Consider the following 19,749-nt stretch of genomic DNA (forward strand, 5'->3'; position numbering starts at 1 on the left):
AAGCTGACCTGATTACTTTGAGTTTCTTTCTGAATGTAAAAAGCATGATACTTACTGAGAAGTGCTCCCTTTATTATCCACATTCCACACCATGCTTGATCAATTTGCTTTAACAAACTATGGTAATACAGTTGATGTAAGTTGTTGTGTAACTGCATCTTCAGAAACTAAGACATACATGTGTGGCTCAGCATTTTGTTCGGGGAGCTTCTCTGATGGTCAACTTATGGGAAGAGTTGCAATGATTGAACAAAAAAGGTATGGTTGTGTACCATTCAGAGGGATTGTTATTGCAATAACCTGAATGCTTCGAAAAAGAGAAACTAAGGTGTCTTAAATGCCCCCTGGTGGTTGACTGTAGTCATAAACCATGACTATCCGATGTTAGCATCTGGGACTTGGGACAAACAAAAAAATCGAATTACACGTCAAATGAATGTTTCTCAGAAATAAATGTCTATGGTTTTCATTACTTATATGATCCTATACAAATGGGGTCAAATGTCGTGATAAACGACATTTGAGACTGACTCGTGATTGGTCATACGTGGGTATTGGCAGTTCCATCGCCTGATCGCTACTGTCCAGACTGGAAATGACGGCACAGGGTAGCAGCCTTAGCTATCGTTTCTGGAGGGTGCTAGGACTTGTAGCTAGGAGACATGTCATCCATCTTAACATACAGTTTGTTGTTGTTGTGATTGCGATATCATCCCTGATTGTCTTATTAATGGGATTTAGCAGATATAAACTGTGGGTCTAAATAGGGGAGAGCGGGTAATGTGGGACATTTTTTACGTTTTCTCCCCTCTAGGTGAATTAAAATGATATATCAGTAAAATTTACACATTTCCCATTAATTCAGGATATTTTCTAGCAATGGAAATGATCAGAATGTCTTCAGGACAAAGGGCAGTGAAAATATGATTGTTTTAAAAAAAGTAGTATTGTGTCCCACTTTACCCCGGCTACGGGGTAAAGTGGTCCACTTACTTTTTCCACTTTAAAACTACCATAACAACACATGTTGTAATAGTTAAAATCCTGACAGCTAGATTGACAACCACTAATATTAGACTAGTGACAGAATCATGGGGATTGGTCAATTAAGCACATTTATGATTATTATGATTCATGTGATATCTTGCACACCCTAGCTTACCGGCACATTGTTTCTCTGTCCAATTGCCAGGGACAGGGATATTGTTTTTCTCTGTGTATTCAAATGCCAGTTCACGGCACTTAACTGGAGCAAGGCCATGGAACTGGTCAGCTAGTTGTTTCAAGTGTTTGGCAAGCTCCTCTTCCATCTCATCTGTGAATATTCTCTTTACCTCAGCTACTGCACCCCAGGCTACTGATTTTACTTTCCCTTTCTCTTTTTTCTTTATGAATCTTTTGAGGTTTGTCTTATCAATATTTCTATCCCTTCCAGCTTTTCTTAAGGACTTCTTTCCTTGCATGACCTCAGCAGCTGCACTCTCCATCTCTGCGAGGCGTGTTTGGCCCCAGGTTGACTTCCTGGTGTAGTTTCTTGACATGATGGCTTTTCTACAATGTTTATGACATTAAAAATAAAACATATATAATGTAATATAACACTAGAATATGTAACACTAGAATAACTTAACTTAGCTTCATGATTGGGTAAAGTGAGACAGTGTCCCACTTTACCCCACAGCATTTGTCTCACTTTACCCCACAGCCACCGTTTTAGAAAAACAACATTTCTTAGCAATTCAGGCTAATCTTCAGCTGGCATCAATCACATGGTTTTATATGTTGGAAGTTCACCAACATGTATGATATAAGTTTTTCTACCTGAATCAATTTGTTTTGACACAACAGTTGATTAAGTTCTAAGCAAGAAAATTTACTTTTACATGCAAAAAACACATTTTTGTGAAAAATCATGCTTTCCACAGCACAAGCACCAACTTCTCCTTCATGGCAAGGGGGGAATGGGAGGGGCTTGAAAACATAATGGTCAAATGACCACAAATGTGTTCCGTTGCCTAGATACAGGGGGTGTCTCACATTACCCGATGTCCCACATTACCCCGCTCTCCCCTATGTTACTATCAGTGTGTCTCATCCGACACTCTCTTCCCCTTCCACTGTCTGTTATCCTTTTCTATATCACAGTAAACCCGTCTTTTACTGCTCTTTATGGTTGTTTGTTTGCAGGGAATTAGCCACCTTTGTAACTCAAAAATAATATTGACTTTACTTTAAACTCTGTCTCTATATATAAAATAGATATACATTTTTTTTAGTAGTGGGTTATCCCTTTAAAGTGGCAATGTCTCTTTGGACCTCATACAGTTGGTGTTTTTGGCTCTTGAAAGCTGAACCCAGACGCGAATGTGTGTTTGCTGCTGAATGCTAAGAAGCAGCTTCTCTCTGAGAATGCTATCTGCAAACACTGGTGGTGGAGCACAACTCATTTTGGTACGTCAGCCCTTTGCTGCTTCTACTGTAAGACTCGTCTGATCTGCTTTTATGCACGTCTGATTTGATTGTGTCTTATATTGCATTACTGTTGCTCCTTTTGTTTACGAAGCACTTTGTAACATCAGTTTCGGAATGTGCTTTAGAAATAAATAAAGTCAGATTTTCTTAGACTTTGCAATGTGCTGCTTCGCTCAAATATTTAAGCTTTGATGTTGCAGATTTGCAACCTGTCAATAAACAATTGCTTACAGAAGGTGTTCACACAAGCGTCTGTCACTCACTATATGAAAAGAGGCCTCATATGAAAGGATTAAGCCTTTGCCTAGGATCACTTTTTAGGATTTTTGTGCTGCTTGCTCTCTGTCTCCCCACCCCATCCTCCCTGTTTGGACCTTCTGGGCTTGGGCCGGTCTGATCCCAGCAGCTCTGTCTGACCAGGCTATTTTCACAGCTGCTAGCATATATGTTTGTGAGCAGGGACTCCATATGAATGGGCTCACTGCTGTTTGCCCTCCAGTCCTGAGTTTATGAGTTTACTCAAAGTGAAGATCCTTCACCTCGCCGTCACAACTATCTAGTGATGCCCTGCAGGAAATGGAGTCGACATATACAGTAAATTCTCAAATTGTATCTGGGGCATATTTACCTCGGCTGCAGAACGAGGCAAAACCTTTATTTGAAACAGACCTCTGAGTCGAAATCTTACTTTTTCAGAAGTATTCTCCCTCAAAAACTGAGCATAGCATTGAGGCCAAGCTCGCATCTGTTCAACAAAACAATGATTTTCAAATGATTATGATAGAGACAGGCTTTAGTAAACATCTAAGATGCATCTTGAATGGTTCTGGAACTGGGTTGATGCACTGTGTGTGCAACCACGTGTTACAGGAGCAGAAGCGATCTGGCTCACCGGAGGACAATTATTTCAGCAACCACCCGAGTGGTGGTGAGCGAACACAGGGATTTTACTGAGCCTTAACTGGTGGAACTGTGCCTCCCAGCATCATAAACCCGGAGGTCAATGAAGAGGTCAATGAACTTCACTTGGAGCTCTGATTCCCTGTTTAACTACAAAATTATTCAACTAAGCTTTTTATGACAAGCAGATTTTTGTAAGCTCAAATATGGTATGTACAAGTGTAATGCATGAAAGTACTTCTGACGTGCAAAATAATGAAATGGTTGATACCACTCAGTCATATGAACGATACATCTCAATATTGACCGAAAGAATTAGCCTATTCATTATTCATTGAAAACAGCACAACGTTGGTTTCCACATTACTAATTCCATCAGTGAGAAACTTGCCACACTGCTGCTCTGAAATCCCCTCTTTAACAGAAATACTCAATATCCCAACATTTAAGACTTGAAGATTTAAAAAGTGCTGCAGTACATATATCTATAAATCTATGTATACTAAGTCCTAAAGGATTCCAAGGACAGTCAGTGCCAGCCTGAATTAGATCGGGTGATAATTAGAACAAAGCTAAAATGCGGTCACCCCGAATAGACCCAAACAAAGACAGAACGCTTGGCTGAGTGTCGTTCCTTATCTGAGGTGGGAAAGTTATTTGTGCATTTGTTAACCCCACAAGTTACTCCTCACACATGAAGTGTTCCCTCCTAATAACTAACGCAGACTGATACCACGTACTATGTGGTTAGGTTTCAATATGCAGAATGGGCTCATCGCTGCCACTTGTGGCCGACTGTTGCGCAGGTATCAGGAGCTGAGAAGACCTCCAAGCATAATCCCTCCCTTTGCTGCAAGATATACATGTGAGGCATCTACAGGAACTGCATCTTTTTATTTAAAGTAACACTAAATAAAATAAAGTAAAAAAAAACTCAAACATATATTAAACAGTATTTCTCTTCAAATAAGAAACTCTAAAATTCCCTGTTTAGTGGTTTGGAAATGCTGCATGGATAGACTAGATGTCCACCGAATCAATAAATCTAAAACGCTGCCACTTTCACTTTTATAATGGCTTTGAACCACTGAAACCAGCACCCACACTATTGAATATCACAGTCTTTTTATCCTTCTCTTGTTCTGTCTGAGTATGACTGGCACTCTTTGTCCACTCCACTGTATATATAATTGCTCTGAGTCATTAATAACCTATTAATATTGATGCATGTTATTCAAATGTGCAGGTTAACGACTCAGTGGACCTCATTAAGACTTGATGGGGTCAAACCAGGCCTGCGGTCCCACCACAGTGTGCCTGATTACACTTTTAATAGCAAGTGGCTTTGATTTAGGAGGCAGTCCTTGTCCCTTATAGTCTGCAAAGAGTTGTTTTAATTGTACATGATACTTGAAAGGAGTATATCTGGCTTTTAAAAGCTTGCAATTGACACCAGCTAATTGATTGTTTGCTAAACTCCTCCCCCAAACAGCTATATTGTTTTATCATATAGGTAGAATAAATTGGCGCGGCAGGCCTTTCAAGGTGTATTGAAATCAGGTGCATGGGTCTGTAGTGAGGAAGTAAAGAGTTTGGAGGATGGTGCCAAGGTATCAAGTCTATCCTGGATCACAGTATTTAGTTTAATATTAGCGCCATGTGGGTAATTATCATGGGGGACCAGAGGATATTTCACCAAAATGGTCAAAAGGAATTAATTTGACCCTTAAATCATCCATTGATTCCAATTCAAAGCTTCTGTGTCTTAATCAGTATATATAAGATCTAAATCTTCATGATTTAATCTTCGGAATTTTATGCCTTAAAAAGTCTTGAATACATACACATTTCCATACTAGGTATTATAGGTGGGTGGTAATTATCTAACCTTTTTATTTTTATATTTGATTTAATTTGAAAAATATTTGTTGTCATGCATAGTTTGCAATGTTTTTGTGTGTGTTTCAATTCTTCTTGTAATTCAGATATTAGTCCATGGTGTCAATTTTGCATTTGTGTTTTGGCTTTCGTAGTAGAGTAGTCACTTTTTCATTCGTTTTCTGTTGATGTGTGTGAGATGTGTTGGCCACCGTAATGGTGGTTACTACTACATTACAGGTTCCATAATCAGAACCATGAAGTATGGAGGTGAGATTAAAAAAGTGTTCAGCAATGCTTAAATAGTTAAATTTGGTATTCATTAGCTAATGTGTTCTCAGTTATTATGGAAATGTCTTTCATCCATAAACAATGATCCTCACCTCTAGTCCTATACACTCAAAAACTCCCTGTCTCTTTCTCTCTTTATTACTAACTCACTCACTGGATGGATGGAAGCTACATTGTAAACTGTCTATATCTACACATCTTCACCATGCATTAGAAATGATGTTGGAACCATCAAATTTAAGGTCTGTCAGACTATTTGTTTTAAAGGGGACATATTATGCCCATTTCACCACAGTTGATATGGTTCCTTGGGGTCTTAATGAAATGTCTGTATAATTTTTTGGTAAAAATACCACAAGGATAATTTAAAACAGCACCTTTTTACTCTGTCTAAAACAGCCCTCCTCAGATCGACCTGTTTTGAGGGCCCCGCCCCCCTCTCACCCCGCCCCCATCTTACCCCACCCCCTTTCACCCCTCTCATCCCTCCCCCTTCTCACCCCTCCCCCCTCTCATGGAGGTGTGGGACATAACGTTTTTACCTCCATTAATTAGCCTGTTTGAATGTGTTCTTCAACATCTATAGGGCAGAGTATGGGCCTTTATGTCTAAAAGGAATAGAGCAGTAAGTCTTTTTTTTTTTATGCATGAGATATCAGTCATTTCTGCAATAAAATTATGACTGAGGAATAAAATACATAAATTACTCTTCCCTCTGTATTACTTTGCTAACTGCTCATCTTACACGTGTCAATTGTTGACATGTTACATATCAAACATTAAAAGCACAACTGTTTCTATAAACTTTTATTGTCAGAAAGATTGCTAGAAAGATTGCCACAGAGCTTTTTAATCATAGTTATTAAATGTACTGGCTGGGACAGAGGTAATAAATACAAAAAAATACCAAGTATAATAAATACATTCATTACAAAAATACAATTTGTGCCATCAGCAGCTATACTGTAAACAAAGGAACACTTTATATTTGTGTGTCACCTTTTATTCTCTAAATACAATGTAAACTTTGCTCAGCCGTTACAGGTATTTGGCGTACAGAAGCTTTGTGAGCTGGTGTTGAGGCTATCTGGGCCGGAGAATCAGGGTGGTCCTGCCCTCCTGCGTGGTGCTCCAGATACGCAGAATGTTCCCTGATGCTCAGGGAAGTTATACAGGGTTCAGACCTGCCCTTGATTGAAACTCGACACATAGCTGGCTATAACTTCCTGCTTGTCAGGTTTCTCATACTAGGCAGAGAGATCCTCAGGTTTTGAGATCTTCAGCACCTCATTCACATATGGGGCCGGGTCCTGAAAAACCTCGTGAAAGATGAGGTCCAACAGGTTATCCACGTAATCTGTAATACAAATTGGGGGAAAAGTTGGACATTTTGCACTTTTTTGTATTTATTATTTTCTTTTTATAATTATATTATTCTATTTATCGTGAAGACGATAAATAAATGGTCTTTAAATGGTGAAGACCATTTAAAGACAGCAGTTAATTGATATGTTATTTATGTTTCACATACTGTTTTCACAATGTTTGGCTTTTAAATAGAGCCTGTAAGAATCATGGAAGATTGCATCTGCTTTCACCGGCTTTTCTGTGCACTCGCCCTTCTTATATATTACATCTGTCCCCAGCCGACACACAGGACACACCTCAAACAGCTCCAGGAGGCAGTTTTCATAGACAATATATGTGGGTGTCTTATGAACAGGGTTGGAAGATTCCATTCTATTAGAACGACAAAGATTTCACCAAAAGGCTGCAACAGCTAAAAAAGTGTAGGATGGTAATCTATCTGATTATTGAAATGTTTAGATTAAATATTGAGTCACTCACGTCACATCTTGTCCTCTCCCTCCTCCAAGCAAGGTCTCTTACAGCTGAGGTCCCAACACCGACATCAGTGCAGCACAGTTTTCTGTGTGCCTATGATAAAACAGACACAATATCCATGGAGTCACAACAAATGAGATGCTGTTACAACTTTAACACGGAGACACAATCAATGACATGACGAAGTAACTGAGGGTAAACAAACCTGTACTTTTGTAGTGAGGTCGCAGTGTTTTCATAGAAAGCTGCGTGCCATGTGTGCGCATCTTTGGTGGGTCCGCCTGGCATGCTACGTGATGTAGCCTAGCACCGTGAACAGATGTGCTTGCCTGAACACCAAAAGCAGCAATGTTATTCATGTTTGTACTACTGTCATGCATACAAGGATACAAGGACACATTTCCCCAAACTAGGGCTGGTAATGAATAATCGTTCTCTTCCCGCACATTATGACAACAACATACTCCGGTATCTTGAACGAGCGGCCATAGCAGCAGCTGCAGCTGGAAGTTAGGTTCGTGAGTGTTGTGCTCTCCACGCTCTCCCTCCCCCCCCCCCGCTCGCGTGTCCTCCCGTTAGTACTGTGCCGCTGATTTTTTTCCCACGGCAGCACTGGGCTGGAAGTTAGCTACAGCCGGAGCTCGTAGCAGCTACTACAAGCATCCGTAGCTAACTTCAAGCTCCAGCAGCTACAACCGGAGCTCGTAGCAGCTGCTCCAAGCATCCGTAGCTAACTTCAAGCTCCAGCAGCTACAACCGGAGCTCGTAGCAGCTGCTACAAGCATCCGTAGCTAACTTCAAGCTCCAGCAGCTACAACCGGAGCTCGTAGCAGCTACTACCGGGGTTCGTAGTAGCTGCTAAGGGGCTCGTAGTAGGTGCTACGGCCCCTCGAGCGGAGGGGGGGGGGGGGGGGGGGAGCGTGGAGAGCACAACACTCACAAACCTGCCATGTGATCACCGTTCACCGTGGACTCGCCAGCCGTCCTCGATTAATGAAAACTCCTGTAAAGTCTCTCCCTATCCCCCACCCCCTCACACACACGGCACAACATGCTAACGGCACTAGCCTCCACACAAAATGTCTAAAAGAAGCAAATACCAGAATTATAAAAAAAAAATACTTACATTTCCCTCGTCTTCAGTATTGCCATGGAAAGATGGCACCGACCCCTCTTTCAATAACAACCTTTTAGAGAATCCAGCGTTATATTGGCCCAGGTTGATAAAAAAGTCAGATTCAAAGTGGTGGCAGGAACGTTGCCATCATATATGAACTCAATCCATCTCAATCTTGTGTCTTCTGAAGCTGGAGTCACATGAAGACATGTTTGCAGCCGACCACTGATTCATGCTGCTAGTTAGCTAATCCAAGTGTTTCCAAGGCTTGCAAGAATGAAATGACGGACAACGGTGGACCGAGCTTCTATAAAGTGGGAGGGTCCATCTAGGGGTGGGTCGAGTGGTAGTGGGGGAGTGCATAGAGCTATGGGGGAATGTACTAAATGGGCATTTTTCGACTATGACGTCTATTTCGGGGGAACTTCCATTGGACGCACTTTAGCACATAGTTTCTGAAATAGAGGAACCACAACAAATCGCGGGAGTGATTTTTTTCCAGAGTTTTTGGGACGGTAGACATGCCAGATACCCAAACTAATGTGTAGAAGCACTACAAAAGTGGAATTTTCATAATATGTCCCCTTCAATGAAAATAGTGTGATACTTAGAGATGTAATGATGTTATCAATGATAGCGGCCCCCGTTAAAATACTAATCGTAGTAGTAAAAATAATAATAATTAGTGGTGCACCGATGTATAGGCCGAACATCACTAGCGGCTGATATTCGCCTTGTTTACTGCCATCGGGGCATCGGTAATAAACTTGACTTTCACCGATGCCTTTGGCCGATATTCATTGGTATTGGAACGTCACCGCCTCACAGACCTTATGGAACTTCTTCTCTTATTTGTAACTTTATTAAAGTCAACACGAACATGTCACACTCCGTGTTCCTTCTCTGACACTCCTCACATCAACAACCGTCTTTGACACTCATTCACCCCTGACCCCCAACAAACCAGCCAATGAGAACCTGTCATCCAACACAACCCCCTTGGTCTAGAACTCTCACATGCCCCACCCCAACCTGTTCCCTGACCCTCAGGACATCTCAATACTCCTTTAACACAGTGTCTTAACTGAACATATGTCATAACAAAACATAAGCTCTCAAAACAGGTCAATCTGAGGAGGGCTGTTTAAGACAGGGTAAAAAGGTTGCTGTTTTAAATTATCCTTGTGGTAATTTGACCAAAATATGATACAGACATTTCGTTAAGACCCCAAGGAACCATATCAACTTGTGGTAAAATGGGCATAATAGGTCTCCTTTAAATAAAGTGTAGTTAAACTAAAGATTGTTTCATAAATCTGATTGAATTTGTGCTCATTAAAAGATAAGAGTGATAAAGGGCTGAAACAATTTAAAATGGTGCTTTTTAAATTTAAAAGATTTAAATGATTTAATTATTTTCCTGGCACAAAAGGGTGAATGAATAACAACAAAAACAAAATAAACAAATTTCGATATCGGCTATTGGCTAGATTGTTGTTTTGAACATTGGCCAAGAATTTCCATATCAGTGCATCCCTAATAATAATTGTTTCAAAACGAATACAGATAGGAACATGTTTGCTGGTGTCTTTTGCAATGATAATGCTGTTTGTATTCATCACCTGCAAATGCAGTTCCCTGTCTGTTTTAACACAATAGCTTTAGTTAGTTCTAAAACCGATGGGTTAAATGTTTGAGTCTGATAGTACAGCTGCCAGTGGATGTTTGGCACTTTTAAAAATAAAAACACTGCTCTGTGCTGTTGACTCACAAACTCATTTTATCTATCTCACTCTGCAGCCCTCCCACTCCTTGCCGGAGAAAGCGTGTGTGGAGCTGAAGCGCACTTTGGTGCTGCTGCAGGATCCAGAGGCAGCAGAGCAGCTCCAGCAGTGCCAGAGTAGCATCAGAGGGCGGAACAAAAAGCTCAAGGTCTTCACTGACTTTCATCTTTCTCCCACTGTTTTATCATTCTCTATCCCAGTGTCTATCGCTCTGTCACACAAACACAGTTTTTTTCTTGTTTTCTTCTTGGCGTTCATCTTTATTTCTGTCATAGTCCATGTTTTCCACTTCTGTCTCTGTCTGTCTTGTTCTCTCCTCTCTGTCCCACCTGTCTCGCTCTGTCTCTCGCTCTTTCACTTTGTCTGTTTTTCTTATCATAGAATCTGTGACCACAGGCACAGAAATGGTACATGAGGCACAGTAGAAACAGGTTTGGTGTAGTCCTGTTGTGGATGTTAAAGCAGCAGTATTACCCAATAGCCCCAAAGTGCCTGTTTCCCCCCCCCAATCCCCCTCTCTGTCTGTCTTTGCCTTCAGTTGTCCTCGCAGTGCCACTGCCATCATGTCCAGCAGCTCTGCCTTTCCACTTGCTTCCATCACCCATCCCGCAGAGGGCTTTTCAGGGCTCCCATAAATCATTTCTCCCTCACAGACTAGTTGTGAGTTTGGGCCAGTTCACTTAAATGAATAATTAGGCCCCTGCACCACCACCTCCATCACTATCACCTAATTAAGAGCTCGGCCATAAAGAGTTATTGTGCCACCATTTGCAACACACATTTGGGATGTTGTAAAAATCCCCCCTCCAGTCTCTTATTCTTTTTCCTTTCCTCATAAAAAATGTTCAAGCATCTGCTTCAGTCATGGTGAAACATTTTTGTGAATACTGGGAAAAATGAATCAAAAAAAGTTGATGCTTCGGGTAATCATAAGCAAATTCAGTATTAATCCTGGTAGAATGAACAGTGGGATGTGTGGATGTAGATTTGCACAGAAAAGGTGGTCGAGTATGTGTATAGCAGCACAAGATCTTTATGAGGCATGTTGAATGTAAAGGCGGCCCGCATCCCCAGAGGTGGAGGGTTCTGAGCTAAATCCTTTAATTCTTAATGCATTACCAAGCGTAAATAAATGTTGACCCCTGGCACTGTTGGCAAGGCTATAGCGAAACAAGATTGCATCCAGGCAATTCCAGTGCTAATATGGAGTAATCATAGTTTGGTTCTCTAGTAGGCTAAACATGAAGAATGTGTTTTTCTGAATTTTTGAAAAGCTGGCTCCATAATTCGTAATCCTTCCAATTATTACCCTATTATTTGTGTTGTTGGCCCTTGCAATGTTTTCCTACTAGTAATAAAATATCACATGGTAATAGATGCTTGCATACATTAAAGTGATAAAGTAAAATTAATTTCATTTTATTGGCACACATATTAGAGCCAACAAAAAGCTATAGTTTAGCAGAGGATGTTGGCTACAATAGTGATATTTATGTTTCTAAATTCTAAAAATGACTAATTTCCACAATAACCCACAAATAAGCAAAGAAAGAAGTGACGGGAAACTCATTTGTAATGCTATTTCTTGGATGATAAGGTTTTACATCTGAATTATGGAGGTCCACTGTGTTACAACTTTACAGATACCATTTCATCGGAATAATAATAATAACCATAATAATATGGATAATATAGTGACTCTTAACCTGTTATTTAAATACAGTTATGTTATGTATCCATAGTTGTAGTGGTGGGAGTTCAGAGGGAGCCACCAGGCCTCCTCCCACAATGAGAGTATACAGTAGATTATTTGTCCCTAAAGACCCAAAGGAGCAAAGCAGAAGGTTTTTCAGGATCAACACTGACTTTGTTTACATGGGCACCAATATTACAATAGTCTAAAAGTCTCAAAAAGACACTGAAATTTAAAAAAGCATTTTCTTATTACCTTGACCAAAATAAGGTCCTGCTTGGAATCAGAAATAATTCTGACCTCAGTCACATTATGTAATATAATTTACAAATCTTGATCACATTAGTTTTCACAGCCTTTTAAAGCATTGATATAAACGGTAGTTACCAACTGCTTGTTGACGCATGCCCTGGGTGTAAACAAGAACAATAAAAGTATTGTAGCTTTTGCACATTGATAAAGAAAATGACCTAAAATGTTATACTCTAGCATTTTACATCAAACGATTTAAAGTTAGGGTCTTAAAACATTAACTTTAACGTCTGAGGTAATATCATAGTGGATGTGAAGACGTAAACAGTAATCTGACTATGCTCTGTAATATGTTAATAGAATATGAATATTCCATTATGAACCTATGTAAACACAATAATTCAAATATCGCATTGTGAATAAGGTCAATAGTGGTAATATTGGTGTCCATGCAACCATAGTCATTTGTGTTTTTCATTCCCCCACCCTACTTCTAAAAAAGGACTTTGTCGCTCCTAAAAGTACGTCACCTGAACCTTTTCCTCTGCTCTTGGTTTAAATAGGGTTCTAGCTGGTCCCAGATGAACTCTGCAAGCAGCACAGATAAAAGATAATCAGTGCATGTATGGCACAGTAGTATAAATATGTTGCTGCAATACTCACGTATATATACACCTGGTTGTAAGAGCTCCTCTGTGGAGTGGATGTCTCTCTTTCTATCTCTTTGTCTCTGTTTAGCCTGTTATCCGGAATATACTTAAATTAAACGGCACCTGAATGAAACAGCAAAACAACACCAGTGCCGGCCATCTGTACCAGCACAGAGCTGCTGGGAGCTGACAGGTGGAGCCAAATGGCAGCTCTTGTTCTTCTGCTGCCCTTCACTGCCAACAGACACCAATTCACTAAGCTGCAGCGAGTTTCACCGCTCTTCTGTTTGGTCACATTTTGGTGCTGATGCCAGAGCGACTCACAGTGCCAGATAACGTGTTTGAAAGCTGGATCTTAAACTTTAAACTTATAGAAAATGATAGTTCCAGATAATATTTTCTACTTTGTTATCTTGGGATCATCTGTAGAGTGTTAAGCTGCTCATCTCTGCATTGCAATCTGTCCAGTGCATACCATCGGGGCCCTGCTCAAACATGAGGGGCATCCTCTGTAATAGAGGCCACAGCTCAGTAACTCTTCAATGACCACTGGTAGTGCGGAGGTGGCAGCAGGTACCTGCACTTGTGAGTGGAGCTAGACTTGTCATGCGTAGCTATCACTACCTTTCAGACAGCCTTTGTCCTCCATCAGGGTTTGAAGGCTGAGCTGGTGTATTTTGGTGACTTTAGTTATATCACTGTTTTTCATTCACATTCCCTGACAAAACCAAAACCTTCATGTTTGGAATAGACCATTTGCATGGCCTGTGTTAATAATCTTGAGTATTCCGTGTCATTAGTGAGTCCTCCTCAAACAGTTCTGCAATATATTGTCACTTTTTATTGTTTTGGTGCTTGATATTGTGTGCAGAGCTTTAATCAACAGTCTATGGTGGAGAGTCAAGTTAGAAAATGTTGCGTTCGTCCTTTCTGATTTATCTGCCGTATATATATATATCTTACTTAACTGATGTTATTCTTCATACATTGCATGCTGGCTATTTCAGATGGTTGTTAAGCATCGACACAAACTTCGGACCTAAGTTCACAACTTTTAAAAATAAAAGCTTTAAGTCAGCTGGATATAAAGCATTGCGGCATCAACAGAGAAACATTGATTTCTGGAGATCAGTATGTCGTGGTGAAATAAAAATAATGATCATCAAAATGATCTTGTGGGCAAGTTTTTGATCAAGGGTTTGTTCAGTAGCCAGTCATTGCTGTAGTCGAGGATTTAGAAGAAGACTTGTTCATGTCAGTCAGTGCCCTAACAGTTATTGCACGGGTAGTGACTACAATGTACTGTTTGTCTTTTTATTCAGATTGAACTTATGATTTATCATGAACATCAACATAAACAATTCCCGATCCACATTTAGGTCGTAGATTGTTCTGGATGGATGTTGTATAACATTCGGCTAGTCTCCCTCTCACCATGGCTTCTGCAGCCTTTGGTTTTGTTTGCAATTTGATTTCTATATTTCATTTTCTCAAATAAACTTATTTTAACTTTAAGCTTGTGTGGTCTTCCCTCTTTCGTCCAGCCTCGAACCGGGTTGTCACAAGATGAACTGAAGGACAGACAGACAGACATGCGGTTGCAGATGCACTGTCCATTTAAAACTGAATCATAACCAGACAGTAAGAGTTAACAGTTACAGAATAATCACATTCTAATGAGACCTGGAGTCAAGTGGCACTCTCGCTACAGCCTTCAGATTACTGTTCAGATCAGTTACTTATCTTGTCAGATATAGGAAATGATAATGCCTAATGACTTATTACCAAAAGAACTGTCTGATACAAAACATAGAAGTTAATCTTGTGTAAATGTTGCTGGCTAATTAAGTCATAGATTACGTATCCAAATCCTGTATCTATTAAGTATCAATTAATTTGGACTCAACCCACAAGCATTAACCTTAGTTATAGCTTCTATGGTTCACCTCAGAGATTCCCTAATTCTGTCTGTGGAGTATTTAAAATGAAAAGCTCTGAAGACATATCTCTTGAGAGACATTGTGGACAACATTGCCAGAGGATTTAAGTTTGTTAGTGGGATTTCTTTTTCAGATTGTACATAACTCTTGTACTTGTTCAAACACGCAGGAGAGCAGCTCAACAGCAGCTGTCTCACACCAGTGAGTGAAATGAAAAAAGGCAAATAATTGACAAGCAGCTCTTATCCCATAGCTGGCTATAGTCTATATGGAGGAAGTGCTAGAAATAGTGATAGTGCTAAAGTGTCATCTCTGCATAGAAAAAACCTTGGTATCCATCCTGGAAAAAGGTGTCACTGTCACCCCACACAAAGCTGAGCAGCCTCAACCAGAGGCTGATGCAAGTTTAGTCTGTGTCCACGTGCACATAGACCAAGCAAAGCCACGTGACAACAATAACAGAGAAGATAGAACCACAGGTTTTGGTAATCTGTCGTTTAATATTGTCAGTTACATACTTGTGATCCAACATCGCTCCACTGACAGACAATATTCTTCCCACTGATCAGTGCTCCTGTCTTTGAATGTGCAGGGTTAGAAATGTGTAGACTTCTAGGATTGTGCATCACTGGCTACCCTTGTCTTGATTGCCGTACTGGCATACTGGGTATACTGCAGGAAAGGAAAAGTGATCAGTAAACAACATCAGATAAGAATTACATAAACAAAGTATATTGAAGCAATTACCACGAATCAAACTCTGAATTGAACTAGTTGCTCACCCACAAGGCTCAGGGTGCTCCAGCCAATTCTCCCAGTCCTCTCATGTGGCATCCAGTTTGTCTGTCAGTCTTATTGTAGTATTCTTAAAAAAGAGAGAAAGACTTTCTTGCCCCTTCAACTTTCCTGAGACCTGTACACACCCACTAAAATAAGCAACCCCATGCATGCAGGCACTCAGGCCAATCTCCATAATTATTTTGTAACTATATTTACAGACACCCTCCAAACTTTCATGTAGAATGTTGGACTGATGTCCTGGGCATGGGCTACAGGATGTCTTGATGACCCTGGGATCATCTTTTTGGCCTATGCTGCTTCCATCTTGCTCTGACTTTAGTTACCACTGCTCTGACGAAAGGTGTTAAACAAAGTGGTGGGTCATTTTGACCCCTACCGCAACACAATGGATTTGCTGCTGTTATGATTGATGAATGTAGTCTTGGCTGCAAAGTATTAAGAGTCACTGTTTTTCTTGCCTGTTCCCAACTGCAAAAAAACAAGTGTGTGAAAGTTGTGCAATGCCATGATTATAAATTCATCATATAAGCAGGAAACCTTTTGTCAACAGGCTGATGTTACATTGAACATAGGCCAGCAGTCAGCAAAACCCCTGAGCTGGTGGGACAATGAGCACAGTATAAGGAACATGTTGGCTCTGTGAAACAGGACATTTTTTTGCAGTACTGTGACAGTTTCTATGTCAATATAAGTGACAAAGTGGTTATAATTTGAATGGGCTACATAGAATGCCAGCTCTTGTGGACATCCACATAATTAGGGCCAAATGTCTCTTTAACAATGTGCCGTATCTTAAAAGGTATTCAGAATAACAGGCGCTCAGCAGTACTGCAATTAAAGGGGAGACATCCAGTGCTCCTGGCCCACAATCCACAGAAAACACAATGTAAGGTTTTATTTAAAAAGAAATACTGTACAATCAAAAAAATATAGATAATGAGAAAATAAATTGGATGCTTCCCAGGCTCAGAATGAAATGCTGGGTCCAGGCTGGTGTTACACATTAAATAACAGGCATTACCTGTGCAAAACATCTTAACAGTCAGAAACGCTGTTCATATCACCATTAAGCGTTACACTCAAATGCATCATCTCTGTAGTTCTAGAATGTCAACAAAAATTATATTAAATATATGAACATATGACAATACACATGTTTTTTCACACCGCTACAAATAAAACTACATGCTTCACATGGTTACCTTGTTTTTTTCAGGTAGAAAAAAAAATCCACAGAGCTGAACATGGTGAAGTCCCAAATAAAGCAGTGTGGAAAGGAACGGAGGGTTAGAGTTTGGGCTGCAGAATATGAAGACGAATATAGAAGTTCAAAAATCATTAAAAAAAATAAGAGTGAGTTTTGCCAGGTACGTGCATTTGTCCTGAGAGGACTGACTCCTACTGCACAGCAGACTAAGTTGATGGAAAAGGAACAACTGTGGCAAGTAATGGTAAATGGACTGTATTTATATTGCGCTTACAGTACAAGATGCATTCACACAGATTCACATAGTGCAGGGGTTCAACTTCCTGCTGAAGGAGCCAGGGATCCAACCACTGACCCCAGTATGACAGTACTCTCTACCCGCTGAGACATAGCTGCCTCTATACAGCAGAAGACAGGACATGTAGAGGGGACTATTCTATTTCTGCATCAATGTGCATTTGCTTTGGGAGAATGGATGCGCTCCCTCTTGCGTTTGTAACAGCAGACGACCTTCCCTATGGGTGATCAGCAGCTGTCACAGTGAGCTCCTGACATGGGGCAAACGATCCTTCAGATCGTAAATTCAGATGTGGGATCACATGAGCAACTCTAGGTCGAAATCTGACAATCAATGAGCCAGATAATCAGCTGACCTTTCTTTTTCATACCTACCATCTTTTTTCTGGCTTCTAATAGAAACTGCTCCAAGGAAGATTAAACAGTGATATGTGGCTGGTCCTCATTACGGACTCTCACAGACATGAATGTGCTGCTGCAGATTTCCAGTTTAGCTGCTCTTATGTGTGAATCATATGTGAATCCCTCCCTGGGAATCTCCTCTCTAGTCAGATCTGAAGTAATGAAATTGAAGACTAACCTCTGCAGCTCTGTGTTTTCTGGCCTTCTCTTGACATGAGGGAGTTTGTACTTACTTGTTTACTCAAATATTGATTTATATCTGTGTACTGGCTTTGCCAGGATACCCAATGCGTATTCTGTGGAAGGAAAATAAAGTCGTCTTCTGTTATTTTTGTCCAATTTAATCACCACCTTTGCAGACACACACACACACACACACACACACATAACTAAGTAGACCAATGTACAAAGAAATGGATACATAAGCAGCTCCATTGCACATTATGCACGTGTCATTTAATCATATTTCTACTTCCTTTCAACATTTCAAATTCCTCATTTCCTCCCAAACTCAGATATGGAAATCTCTGGGAGGAATTAAGAAGCCCATCTAGTCCCCTTGTTGCTAGGCTCCCAACTGCCTTTTTCAATTGCAATTAAGTGCTGTTCCCAAAATTGTGAGCATGACTCAGAAGTTCTCATATTTCTTCCCCCACAGCAGGACTGCACAACATCAGCGCTGAGCATTAAAAGACAATATATATCAGAGCAGCCACAGCATTAAAACTGGTAACTGGCTTTAATGCTTTGGCTGATTGCTGTAGTTTTGTAGAGAGGGTGCATGATGACAGAGACAACCTGCTGGCGGGAGGAAGTTGGCCGACCTTGGATAATAGCAGCAGATTGAGATTGAGATTTGAGATGCATGGTCAGCCTCTCCACCATCTGCTGGTACTATGGGAGTCTGGTGTATGGATCCCCCACCGGACCAGCCCCAGCATTGGCCTTGCCTGGACTGTGTACAGGTAGCTGCTACATATGCTGTCCTCTCTGAACTGGCGCCCAATTACACTTCATCTGATGTGTTTTGTTGTGAAACAAAGCACAGTCAGATTCACAGTTGAAGAGCCGTGCAGTTTGGAATGCACTGAGAGGATTTCTGCCTATGGTGACGTAGGAGACAGATGCACAGTGCAGGCCTCAATTATTTGCTGTAGGATGTTGAACTATGTATAGCCTGAATACAAAGCTAAAAAGGAAATGAGCGTCACCAAGCAAACAAACAAACATCAAAACACATTGCTTGTGAGGAGGTGAGTGGTGATAAACAAAGGACTAAGCTACCAGTGCCTCAAGTTTACAGCTAATTAGCCAAAAGACAGAAACAGATCAACTTAACTTGTGTCTTGCTAGTGTTCACGTATGAGATACTAGCTAATGTAATAAGTTCTGGCATACAGGCTAATGTACTTTACATAAGGGGAGACACAACAGATGAATACAGTCAATTTGAGGTTATAAAATGTTTTAAAAGATTAAACAAAAGCCAAAACTGTAACGTTTAAATATGACCTTCTTATATACTCTATTGTAAACAAAGTAAACTATCTCAACTGGTATAGTTAAAGATTTTAATTATGACAAGAAATGATGAGGATGAAAGAGCGTACATTTCATCGTTATTTAATACATTTGGTCAATGCATTAGTAAATTAAATTATTGTTGTCTAATTTTCAAGATTTTAAATATTTTGCATTTAGCTAAAAGCGTATGTGTTTACATTTTCCAGGAGAACCAGGCCTTCTTCATTTGTGCATACGCATGGTCTGAGGAAGTTCTAAATTGTTTTATACTCTGTAAACAAATTTAAGGAAGAACATATTGCTGAATCCAAGATTTGTGCGTCAAACATCCATATGCATGTTTCAAGCACAGATGTTGTGAATGAGGCCCATTATCTCCCACAAGCCCACAGGATTAGCTGCTCCAAGAAACGTCAGGGAATGTTTTCATTGGTACCAACTGAAGGACTGCACTGTCCACTAGGCCAGACAACACAAATGGGACTAGAATCTTGAAACCTTACCCTTACTTTACTTGAGTGTAGCACCTACATCCTAGTACTAAGAGGGTGTGTGTTTGTGTGTATATATATATATATATATATATATAAACATGGATTCCAGAAATAGCCTAAGGGCTTGAATAGACCAATTAAAAAAAAATACTTTGTACATATCACATACTTACAGAAACACATCTCTCAGAGATTGAACAAA

At 40.3% G+C, this 19,749-nt stretch overlaps 1 long non-coding RNA gene across 1 annotated transcript; it reads right to left on the reverse strand.

The window, feature by feature from the left end:
• Positions 1-6,434: 6,434 nt before the first annotated feature.
• Positions 6,435-8,758, reverse strand: LOC128437222 (uncharacterized). Its single transcript, XR_008338179.1, has 4 exons — positions 8,513-8,758; positions 7,592-7,715; positions 7,390-7,479; positions 6,435-6,898 (listed from the first exon to the last, which is right to left on the reverse strand). It is a non-coding gene; the product is annotated as an uncharacterized LOC128437222 (long non-coding RNA).
• Positions 8,759-19,749: the final 10,991 nt, after the last annotated feature.

The sequence above is a fragment of the Pleuronectes platessa genome, chromosome 3 (assembly GCF_947347685.1).
Source record: "Pleuronectes platessa chromosome 3, fPlePla1.1, whole genome shotgun sequence".
NCBI lineage: Eukaryota > Metazoa > Chordata > Actinopteri > Pleuronectiformes > Pleuronectidae > Pleuronectes > Pleuronectes platessa.